Raw genomic sequence first — 9,823 nt, 5'->3', positions numbered from 1 at the left:
TGTAGCAACGGCATCTTTTGCCAGGAGAGGACTAACCAGAGTTGGTGAAAGGTGTTTCTGGTCACAGATGCTGTTTTGCCATCACTTTCCAGGCCATGTCTAACAGCACATTGAAGTTATGAAGCTGATATTTGAGGAAGGGGATGGGGAACCCGGTCAGGTTGGCTGGAACCTGGGTTCCCCTGTCTAAAGGGGAACCCAGGTTCCCCTGTCTAAAGGGGAACCCAGGTTCCCCTGTCTAAAGGGGAACCCACTTGTCAATCATTTTGATGCTCCATCGGGAACTCTGCAGTTCAGCCAATCCCAGCAGGCTTGCTCTTGTTGCCGGTGAGCTGAATGTTGGTGACCACAAACCTCCCTTGCCCAGGGAGAATTGTGTGAACACTTTAAGTTGTGCATGGGCAGCTGCATCCCCACCTGCCCCACACCTGAGATATGATGTCAGGTGGTGAGGCAGGTGGTCATGATTTAGGGGATACAAGCTCACAGGCAAATTGGACCATGACAGGACAAATTAAACTTCTGGGTCAGAGGTTCCCCATGCCTGCTTAAAGGGATACAGCAGCTGAATACCGACTTCTCTGTAAGCTGGCATTAGCATCTTTATATTGTTTGGGCTGAGTTATTAGCCCAGTCTAGCTCATTACTGACTCAAGACACCTGTCAAGGGCATCCACCTGCAAATTTGGATTAGATGAAAAGGAGAAGGCTGGGTGTCCTCAGCATGCTGATGGTATGTTTTCTGGATCTCTTATTAGTTGGGCTTTGGTGAGGATAAATGAAATGTGCCAAGGTAACCTGTCATCACTTTTAAGGTGATCTAAATGTGATGTTTTTATATGCCTGGTGTCTTTGTCCAATGGAGTGCATTGGTGCTGGAGGAGACTCTTGAGAGTCCCATGGACTGCAAGAAGATCAAACCTATCCATTCTTAAGGAAATCAGCCCTGAGTGCTCACTGGAAGGACAGATCCTGAAGCTGAGGCTCCAATACTTTGGCCACCACATGAGAAGAGAAGTCCCCCTGGAAAAGACCCTGATGTTGGGGAAGATGGAGGGCACAAGGAGAAGGGGACGACAGAAGACGAGATGGTTGGATCGTGTTCTAGAAGCATGTGTTTGACCAAACTGCGGGAGGCAGTGGAAGACAGAAGTGCCTGGCGTGCTCTGGTCCATGGGGTCATGAAGAGCCGGACACGACTAAACGACTAAACAACAAGAAATGTGATGTTTACCTGTATTTGTCAGGCTTCAGGGAATCTAATCCCTCCCACGGTGGCAGCCAAGAAGCAGATAAACAAGAAGAATGCTCACTAAGTAATTTATTCAATATTCACAGAGAGAGATGAAGCAATGCAGTTGCTTCGAGTGAAGTCCCACCCCCTCCATCTTTTCTAGTCACCCCTGCACCAGCTACTCTGAGCTTTCTGCCTCTGAGCTCTCTGTTCTACTACTCTCAATGCTCGCCTGGTCCTGGGAGGCGGGGTGGTGGTGGTGGTGGTCAGGAATGCTTTCCAAAGACACTGAGTCTGTCAGCTATTTCTCCCCTGGTACTTCTTCCTGCTGTTCCTCTTCCAATGTTTCCCAGCTTCTCCCCTCTGCAGCCTCTGAACTATGACCTTCTGCAAACCACTGTTCTAAATCTATACTGTCCCCCTGTTCTAGGGTAGATTCAGGTGAAGTGGGGGAAGCGGTCCTCACCATTCCTCCTCAGTCCAGCCTCTGACAGTATTTCACATTTAAAAAAACCCAACACAGATTTTTAATAGATGGCCAGCATTGACTGATAAAGTGGGTTACTTTGCTACTCCAGAAAACTGTGGCTTGTGAAGTGAATACATATCATAGACTTTTCCTTTCTGAATAGAACACTATGTCCTAAAGCTATTGTGCAGCAATTCGCTTTTCTCTTCTCTGTCCTGTAAATGACACCATAGTGGTACAGTTGAATTGACAAATTTAGAAGCTGCCGATAAAGCCAGGATGCAGGAATGAATAGAAGACTCTGCTCATGGTGTTAAATTACAACGTTGTTCAAGGCTGGGCGGAGAGCTGGTGCAGAATTCAGTGGCCAGGTTTCTCACCTGAGCATATAACACCAATCCTGGCCCAACTGCACTGACTGCCAATTAGTATCTGGGCCCAATTCAGTGTGGAAAGACTATAGTTTATTCTAGAACTGAAAACAAAATTCTGAGCTCAGTGTATGTCTTTTGCAACAGCCTCTATTCCGTGGAGATGAGAGTTCTAGTAAGAGCCGGCCCTACTGTTAGACAGATTGAGGCAGCTTCCTCTGACAGCAGATGCTGGAGCTAAGGGGAGCAGCAGCAAGGTGAGGTGAGGACACACTGGCATGTGCCACACAGTCTGCATTGCATTCTTTAACAAGCTGCCCTGCTGCTTTTATGTACTGGAAGATGCTGTCTCATCACCCATGTTAAATTAAAGTAGGATATTGATTTGACAGTCCATTCATCTTCTGTACATGGAATGGGAGAGGGTGCCATTTTGTCCTTTACCATAGGCAGCAAAATATCTTCTGCCAGCCCTGTTTCTCGTGAAAACCATCAATCCCGGAAGTCCTGTCATACCCAAGGTAGTTGATGCCTGCCTATACTTGTTATATATGTAAACATTTTACAAGAGTATTGTCAGATTAGAAGGGCCTGTTCTTTCTGGTAGAGATTTGGTATTTTGCTTAGCAAGCAATAACTTGGGTCTCCATTGGAGTCCTCAAAAACTTTCTTTTTTAATACAAAAAAATAAGAGTATGATTTCAGTGAAGCTTCCTAAAGCCCCAATCCTAACTCTGTTTACTCAGTTACAGATAGGTAGCCGTGTTGGTCTGCCATAGTTAAAACAAAACAAATTCCTTCCAGTAGCACCTTAAAGACCAACTAAGTCAGTTCTTGGTATGAGCTTTCGTGTGCATGCACACTTCTTCAGATACCTATACCTATCTGAAGAAGTGTGCATGCACACGAAAGCTCATACCAAGAACTGACTTAGTTGGTCTTTAAGGTGCTACTGGAAGGAATTTGTTTTGTTCTGTTTACTCAGAAGTCCTACTGAATTCAGTGAGACTTAGTTCTACGAAAGTAGGTAGGGTTTTAGTAAAAGTTACATAAATAGAAATTGAGATGGTTCGGCTGGCACACATAGCAAGAATTATAGCCACTGAAAACAAGCAAACATAAAATATGTACCTCAAAGGGCAGATGCATTTGTAATGCCAGAGAACTCTTTTTCTTGAAGCCAAAGTCAAGAAACCAATTAATGTTTCTGCTTTATGGCACAAGCATACGGAACCATTTCCATTATACAAACAAGGCAAGCATTGTATTGTATGGTACACCATAAACAAATGTGTGGTGCGCGAGTTTGTCCTAGTGGTGTGTCTCACAGGCTTGTTGCAAAGGCCATCCATTTGAAGATAAGAAATGCAAATCACTTTGCATCTTCAAAAGTCAATACAAAGAACCAACCAGAAAGAGAGTTACTAGTGATGTTGCCGAAATTTCAGATTATATGCTTCGCTACATGATTTTATCCACCTTTATTAGAAATTAGGAACATAGGAAGCAGTTAGTTGGTACGCATATTTATTTTGGTCAAGAACCAGTAGAGAAGGTAGGAAGAAAACAGAATGCATAAAACACAATATAATAAACACATTAAATATGAAATTTAAAACAATGTAGAACATAAAACAGTAAGAAACATGAAATGATACGCTTAAATGATGAAAAGCGGTGCAAGGTAATATTTTAAATAATTTTAAAAATGATTAATAACATTTTTAATAATTTTAAAATTAAGGCAAGATCCTGAGCCAACTCCTGGAGGCCAAGGTCCCTTCCCCCCCACAAAAATATTTTAGGGGGGCAGGCCACCCAAAGTGTATGTACAGTGGCGCTGCCATTGAAATAGTGTGTGTGTGTTGCATATTGTGATCGATTTTGCCAGGCAGGGCTTATCTGGGCAATATTTTATGCAAGTTGGAACCCTTGTCAACTGCGAGGAGGAGGAAGCTGGTACTGTTGCAGACCCTCAGCTCAGATGCTCCCTCTGAGGAGTTCCACTGCTACAGCTGTCCTACCCTGCAGGGTCTATGCTACCAGGAACCTTCTACGTGGGAAGAGCTGGAGGAGATGCCAGACGCATCTCTGGGCTTCTGGGTGACTTACAGCCAGCTCCGGCGTGCGACAAGAGGGAGGCGGGCGACCTTGGGAGGGGAGCAGAGCAGCCTCTCTCTTCCTCCGGCCGGGCCTCTCGTGCGCCCTCGTTCCCTCGGCGCGCCCAGCTCTCCAAATCCGAGATGCCCCCGGCGGATGCGCGCTAGTTTCTTCCAGCGAGGCCTGGAAAGGGAAGGCGAGAAAGAGAGGAGGGAGAGAGGCGAGGGAGCCCGGATTGCAGCCGCAGCCGGCCTTGTCGCAGGGAGCGAGCAGCGAGGGACGGATCCGGCGTCCGCGGGCTCCTCCTGGCCAAGCGATCCCTTGGAGACGTCCTCCGGGAAAGCCCGCTAAGGGCAGCGGCCCGAGGGACGGCCCCAGGGCGTGGGCTGCCGGCGGGCTGCGCTCCCCCGCGTCCGCCCGCGGGATATTTATAGCCGGCCGAGGAGGCGACTGTCTCGCGTGGCGCCGGAGCCGCGCAGGGAAGGAGAAAGGCCGGTCCTGGAGGGCAGCGTGCCTGCGCAGGACGCGGTGAGTCAAGTGCGCGCTGCCTCCGCGGGCGCCCGCCCCTTCCCCACCCTCCCACTCCGCGATCGCGCGTGTTAAAAGGGAGGGGGGGAGCCGCGGCTCGGCCCTGCCCGGAGCGGCATTGGGCTCAGACGGGAGCCCCACACTTTCCCACGCGAGAGGGGCCGGGGCTTAAGACTGCGAGGGAGCCCGGGGCAAAAATGTTTGGGGTTATGTAGCCGTGGGAAAGGCACTCTGCACGTGCTCGCTCCGAGGGGCCGGCGCTGAAGATCGGACCTCAACCTTAGGGGTGGCTTTTTATTTTTCTTTGGGGGGTCAAGACGGTGATACCACAGAAGGTAATTTTCGCTGGTAAATTTTTATCTCATCTCTTGTGTGAAAATGGTGTTTGTGTGTGTGTGGAGTGGGGGGTGGTGTTGATGCACACTTTCTAAAAATAAGCGTTTAGTAGGGGAGCGGACATCCCCCTCAACCCTGTGAGTGGAAATAGTATTCCTGGAATAAATTCAAAAGAAACCTACGTTTCGGTGCTTGCGTGTTGATGAGCCCTTCGCCATTGGCTTTGAACCTCCACTTTACAATGCAGCCCGCCCCCTACATCTGGGGTTGCTTGCTTCCGTGTTCCTATAGCCCCTTAGCAGGTTTGTTTTTAAAGCCCCATTGCTGAGAGGCTTCTCTGTCTCGCGCAATGTTTCTTTTCCAAAATGCATCCCTAGCCCTGAAAACACTTACCCCTAATCGCAGATGCCTGGGATTGACGGGTCCTCTGTTATTAGCCTTGCATGACCCAGAACTGAGAACAGGCTTGGGGGCTAAATCTGGGCAAGTTCTTATTGGAATTAAGCCCTGTTTTTCCTATACCTTTTTAAAGTGAGAATAGGTATATGGTTAATGTAAGGCTCAGACTTGTATCATGTCCATTAGCTCTGCCTCCTCTTCTGTTTAACGTGCCTTTTCTGGTGTGTCCTATTGTAAAACCCTGTCGTATAAACCTGGCATAATGCTGACCAGGAAAGACAGTTGGTTTGCATTTGCTTATTTTTGTAGTGTTGTAGGAATAGAGATGATGTCTCATAGTGGCAAACGAAATGGCTCCCAGTTCAAATCTAACAATGCTTGACATCTGATCTTCCTTTCAGTCCCTCGTTTGAAACATGGGGATATCATTGTCCTACTTTACAGTCCGGCTGTATGTATTGCTAGTATAAGGTATATGAAATCAACTATATGAGGGACAATGTGTGCTATATATCAGGGGCAGCTAATATATGGCCTTCTGGGTATTGCTGGATGGGCATCAGTCAGCATGCCCAATGGTTAGGGATGATGGGAGCAGTAATCCAACATCTGTAGAGATGAAATTCTCCCACTGCTGGGCTGCATAGTTATCTTTCTCCTCACTAGTTTGCTTTGATATCTAAAACCCCACAAAAGTATATTTTTGTTTAAAAGTTCTTTTAGAGATCAAAATGATGGTTTTAAAATTATGGCTTTCTTGTTTTGATCTTAGTCCCATGAGTCTACTTCCCTTGCTCATATACACACTGAATAAATTCATTTATTGCCCTGACAGTAACTTTTTCACAACATATAGGTAACTTTCTGAATTATTTAGATAAGATTTGGTTATATAGTTGCCTGAAACATCACCAATTGCTCATGTTAAAAACCACTAGTGTTGTTTAAATGATGGCAAATACTGGATCCAGTGATTTATAAAGAGCGCTGTTTGCTTTCCCACTTGTCACCAAACAAATGTTGCAATTATCTCTGGCATTTCTTAAATCTTGCTTTTCTAGTTCCTGTGTCTTTGACACAATTGCATTGTTGCCAGTTACATTCTTTAAGAAAGATCTATGGGTCTATTTACTGGAACACCATTCTGGAAAAACACACAATAATAGATGCTTTGTTATCTTTATCAATGCAAAATGAAGCTGCAGAATGAACTGGCTGTGTGTTTTTTGATGGAACAAACAGTATGCTCAGTTTTAAATTCCTTTACTGAAGTTCAGATTTCGCAGACCTTTATTTTTAAATCAGAATCCTAAAGAACAGTACAATGGAATGCATGTCTGTGGAATGTATTCTTTTGCAATCAGTTTAGGTTTGGATACAATAAATTGATTGGTACGCTTCAGCATTGAAGTGTATGAAAGCCTCCATAGTTTAGCTGCAGAGATTGTCCTCTTGCTAACATTGAGCCACAGTTTCTGTTAAGCAATCTGTCAGACCATTGATCCTGTCAACTGTCTACTACAGAGAGAAGGGCTCTCTGGATATTGTTTGATTCCAGTTCTCATCAGGCAATGGGGGTGAAGGAAGTAGTTGTCCACTAACATCTAATGGGCCGTGACTTTGGCTTTCCAAGCCTGGCAGATGTCTTTTCCAGCCCTGCCCACCTAAGATCCATTAACTGGAGATTCCAGGTATTTTACCTATTCCTTTATTCATAACAGTCTTTGCTTGGAGCCACAACGTTGCTGTTTCCCCTATTCAGTGTTTTGGATTTGGGAGACACTTCTTCTCCTGTAGTAGTGCATATAGATAGATACAACTCACAATAGTTGTATATTCATGTTGTGTATATATTTTTGTATTTATATCGCTGTTGTTTTTGTATTTTATTTGAATTGTGAATTTAAATTGTAAATGGCCCGTGTGCCCGTTTACAACCCAGCGGAGCTATTGTGGGCCCCACAACCACCCAGCAACCGAGCACACACAGAAGAATGTAAAGTGAGCCTACAGGATCAGGCCAATGGCTTATTTAATCCAGCACCTTGTTCTCACAGTGGCCAGCCTGATACCCCGGGGGGAAACCTGCAAGCAGGATTTGAGCCCAGGAGCACTCTTGCCCTCCTGCAGTTTCCAACAACCGGTTTTCAGAAGCATTACTGCATCAAGCCACGGAGGAAGAGCATAGCACACCAGGACCTTTGATATTGGCAACAGCAGAGTGATTCTTTCAAGCCACATTTCAGTGGCTGGGGAGGGACAGAGAAACCCTGGGAGTGCCAAGAAAGACCTCTGCAGGCACTTGTACGCTCACTGATGCTGTCCTGGTGGACCCCCCACTTAAGCTGTCTGATGTGATGCATGAACAATACTAGATGGGAGGAACAGAAATTATATGTTGCTGAATGTGTAGCTGTTGTGCATGGTGCTCAGTGTATATCTTTATTTTTTAAAAAACCACACCACTCTAAAGCGGAACTCAAGGCAGCTAACAACCTGATAAGAAATGTAGGGATTGTAAAAGTTAAAGCAATGCACAGCACAGTTCTATACCTGCCTAAGGGGGCAAACTAACAGGGGGTAGGGCTGGATTGGGTAGTGGCATCCCTCCATCCATCCCTGCTGGTCTTTACTTGCAAAGTGAAACCATTGAGCCTCTTGGGCTTGCTGATTGGAAGGTTGGCGGTTCGAGTCCCCCCAATGGGGTGAGCTCCCGTTGCTCTGTCCCAGCTCCTGCCAACCCAGCAGTTTGAAAGCATGCCAATGCAAGTAGATAAATAGGTACCATTGCGGCAGGAAGGTAAATGGCATTTCCGTGCACTCTGGTTTCTGTCACGGTTTTCCGTTGCTCCAGTAGTGGTTTAGTCATGCTGGTCATATGACCCGGAAAGCTGTCTATGCCAGTTTCCTCTGCCTGAAAGTGAGATGAGTGCCGCAACCCCATAGTCGCCTTTGATTGGACTTAACAGTCCAGGGCTCCTTTACCTTTACCTTGCAGAGTTCCACAATGCGCAGCCAGAGGGAAGCCCTGAAATTCTGGGGTGTTCCAGGGTGTTCTGCTGTTCCAAACAGTTGCCCAGTGGCCCCATAGTTACAAGGTGGTCCCAGCTTCCTCTGTCTTGATGGGCCACTTTTATGTAGACAGTGCTTTCTGAGTGGCAAAAGTCAGACTTCATACACACACACGCACGACACATTCCGTTAAGCTTTCTTGAAAACTGAGCTTGCCCCTTTCTTTTAATTTGGGATGGAGCTGTTGCTCTGCCTTTGCATTTTCTTTTATGAGTTGCTTTTTGATGGTTTTATGGTCTGTTATTATTTTATGGTAAGCTGTTATGAGGGCCCTTGTGGCTTAAAAGCCACCTATAAATTTAAACGTGTGCCTTTTCTAAGGAGGAAAAGCCTCCTTAGCATAAGGCATATCCTTTATTCCAATTCAAGCATTATACCCATGAGTAAATAAAAGAAAGGAGAAGGGGGAGCTGGAAGCTTGCGCAGCTCACAGAGGCTGTGTACACACATAACATCTGAAACGCACTGGAGTGGTTTGTACCCAGGGTTTTGCATTGGTACACACCATCATGCGATGACATCATTTAAAGCAGCAGCTACACTTTCAAACTAGTGCACAGCAATGTTCTCTATTCCCTTGTAACTAGTGCTATTTTTCTAGAAAAAGAGGTGCCAGAGCTTGCCATGAGACCTCCCTCCTTCTCTTTAGAACGGCAGTGGTGCCCACCTAAGATGTGCCGGAAAGTACCTGAGAGGTGCTGGAACGCAGTTCTGATGAGTTCCAGCTGAAAAACAGCCCTACCTGTAAGCCTTCGGTCAGCGTTCAGGGTTGGATTCAGTGCCGTGAATATTCTTCTTATGTTACTTTCTGGCTCAAGCCCCTATCCAGGAAAGCTGAGACTCCAGTTTGGATGTCTGAGGAGCAGCCTTCCCACAACACGCTCCCTACTCCTAAGCTATGTGCAAGCAGTGTTATTTCTTCAGCTAAGAACAATGGATCAAGAAGAGGTTAACAATAGAGGGAGAAGCACATAAATGGGTGGGAACCTCCATGTACTCAGCTGCAGATTTCCCCCCACCCTGTCAACTTGTGGAGGGCATGTGGGACAGTGATTTGGGGAGTGGAGGAAGAACTAGCACTCTGATTCCCATGATCACCACTCAGATATTTCTTGTAATTTATTCTTAACATCATCTTTTAAAATCTTAACCAACAATTTGGTTTTATTCTTGTTGATTTTGAGACCCACCACTTCTCCAAATTTATTTATTTCATTGAGTACCCTTGGGATTGATTCTATTGGATCTTCTTCTGATATCATATAATAATAATAACAATAATAATAATAACAACAACAATAATAATAATAACAA

General features: G+C 45.8%; 1 protein-coding gene across 4 annotated transcripts in view; it reads left to right on the top strand.

Annotated features, from left to right (window-relative positions):
• The first annotated feature begins 4,183 nt into the window (after positions 1–4,183).
• Positions 4,184–9,823, top strand: part of TMEM117 (transmembrane protein 117) — a 212,780-nt gene continuing 207,140 nt past the window's right edge. For 2 of the 4 annotated variants that reach the window (XM_081878003.1, XM_081878006.1), the window contains exon 1: positions 4,187–4,702. The gene's annotated coding sequence lies outside the window, so the exon portion shown is untranslated. Of the gene's footprint in view, positions 4,703–4,794; positions 5,038–9,823 lie in introns of those variants that run through there. The other 2 variants (XM_081878005.1, XM_081878004.1) reach the window with 2 other exon arrangements.

Source organism: Podarcis erhardii, assembly GCF_964252035.2.
Source record: "Podarcis erhardii genome assembly, chromosome: 10".
In the NCBI taxonomy this organism is placed as follows: Eukaryota; Metazoa; Chordata; class Lepidosauria; order Squamata; family Lacertidae; genus Podarcis; species Podarcis erhardii.
Note: the sequence above shows the minus strand (reverse complement) of the source record. Positions and strands in the feature narration are given on the sequence as shown.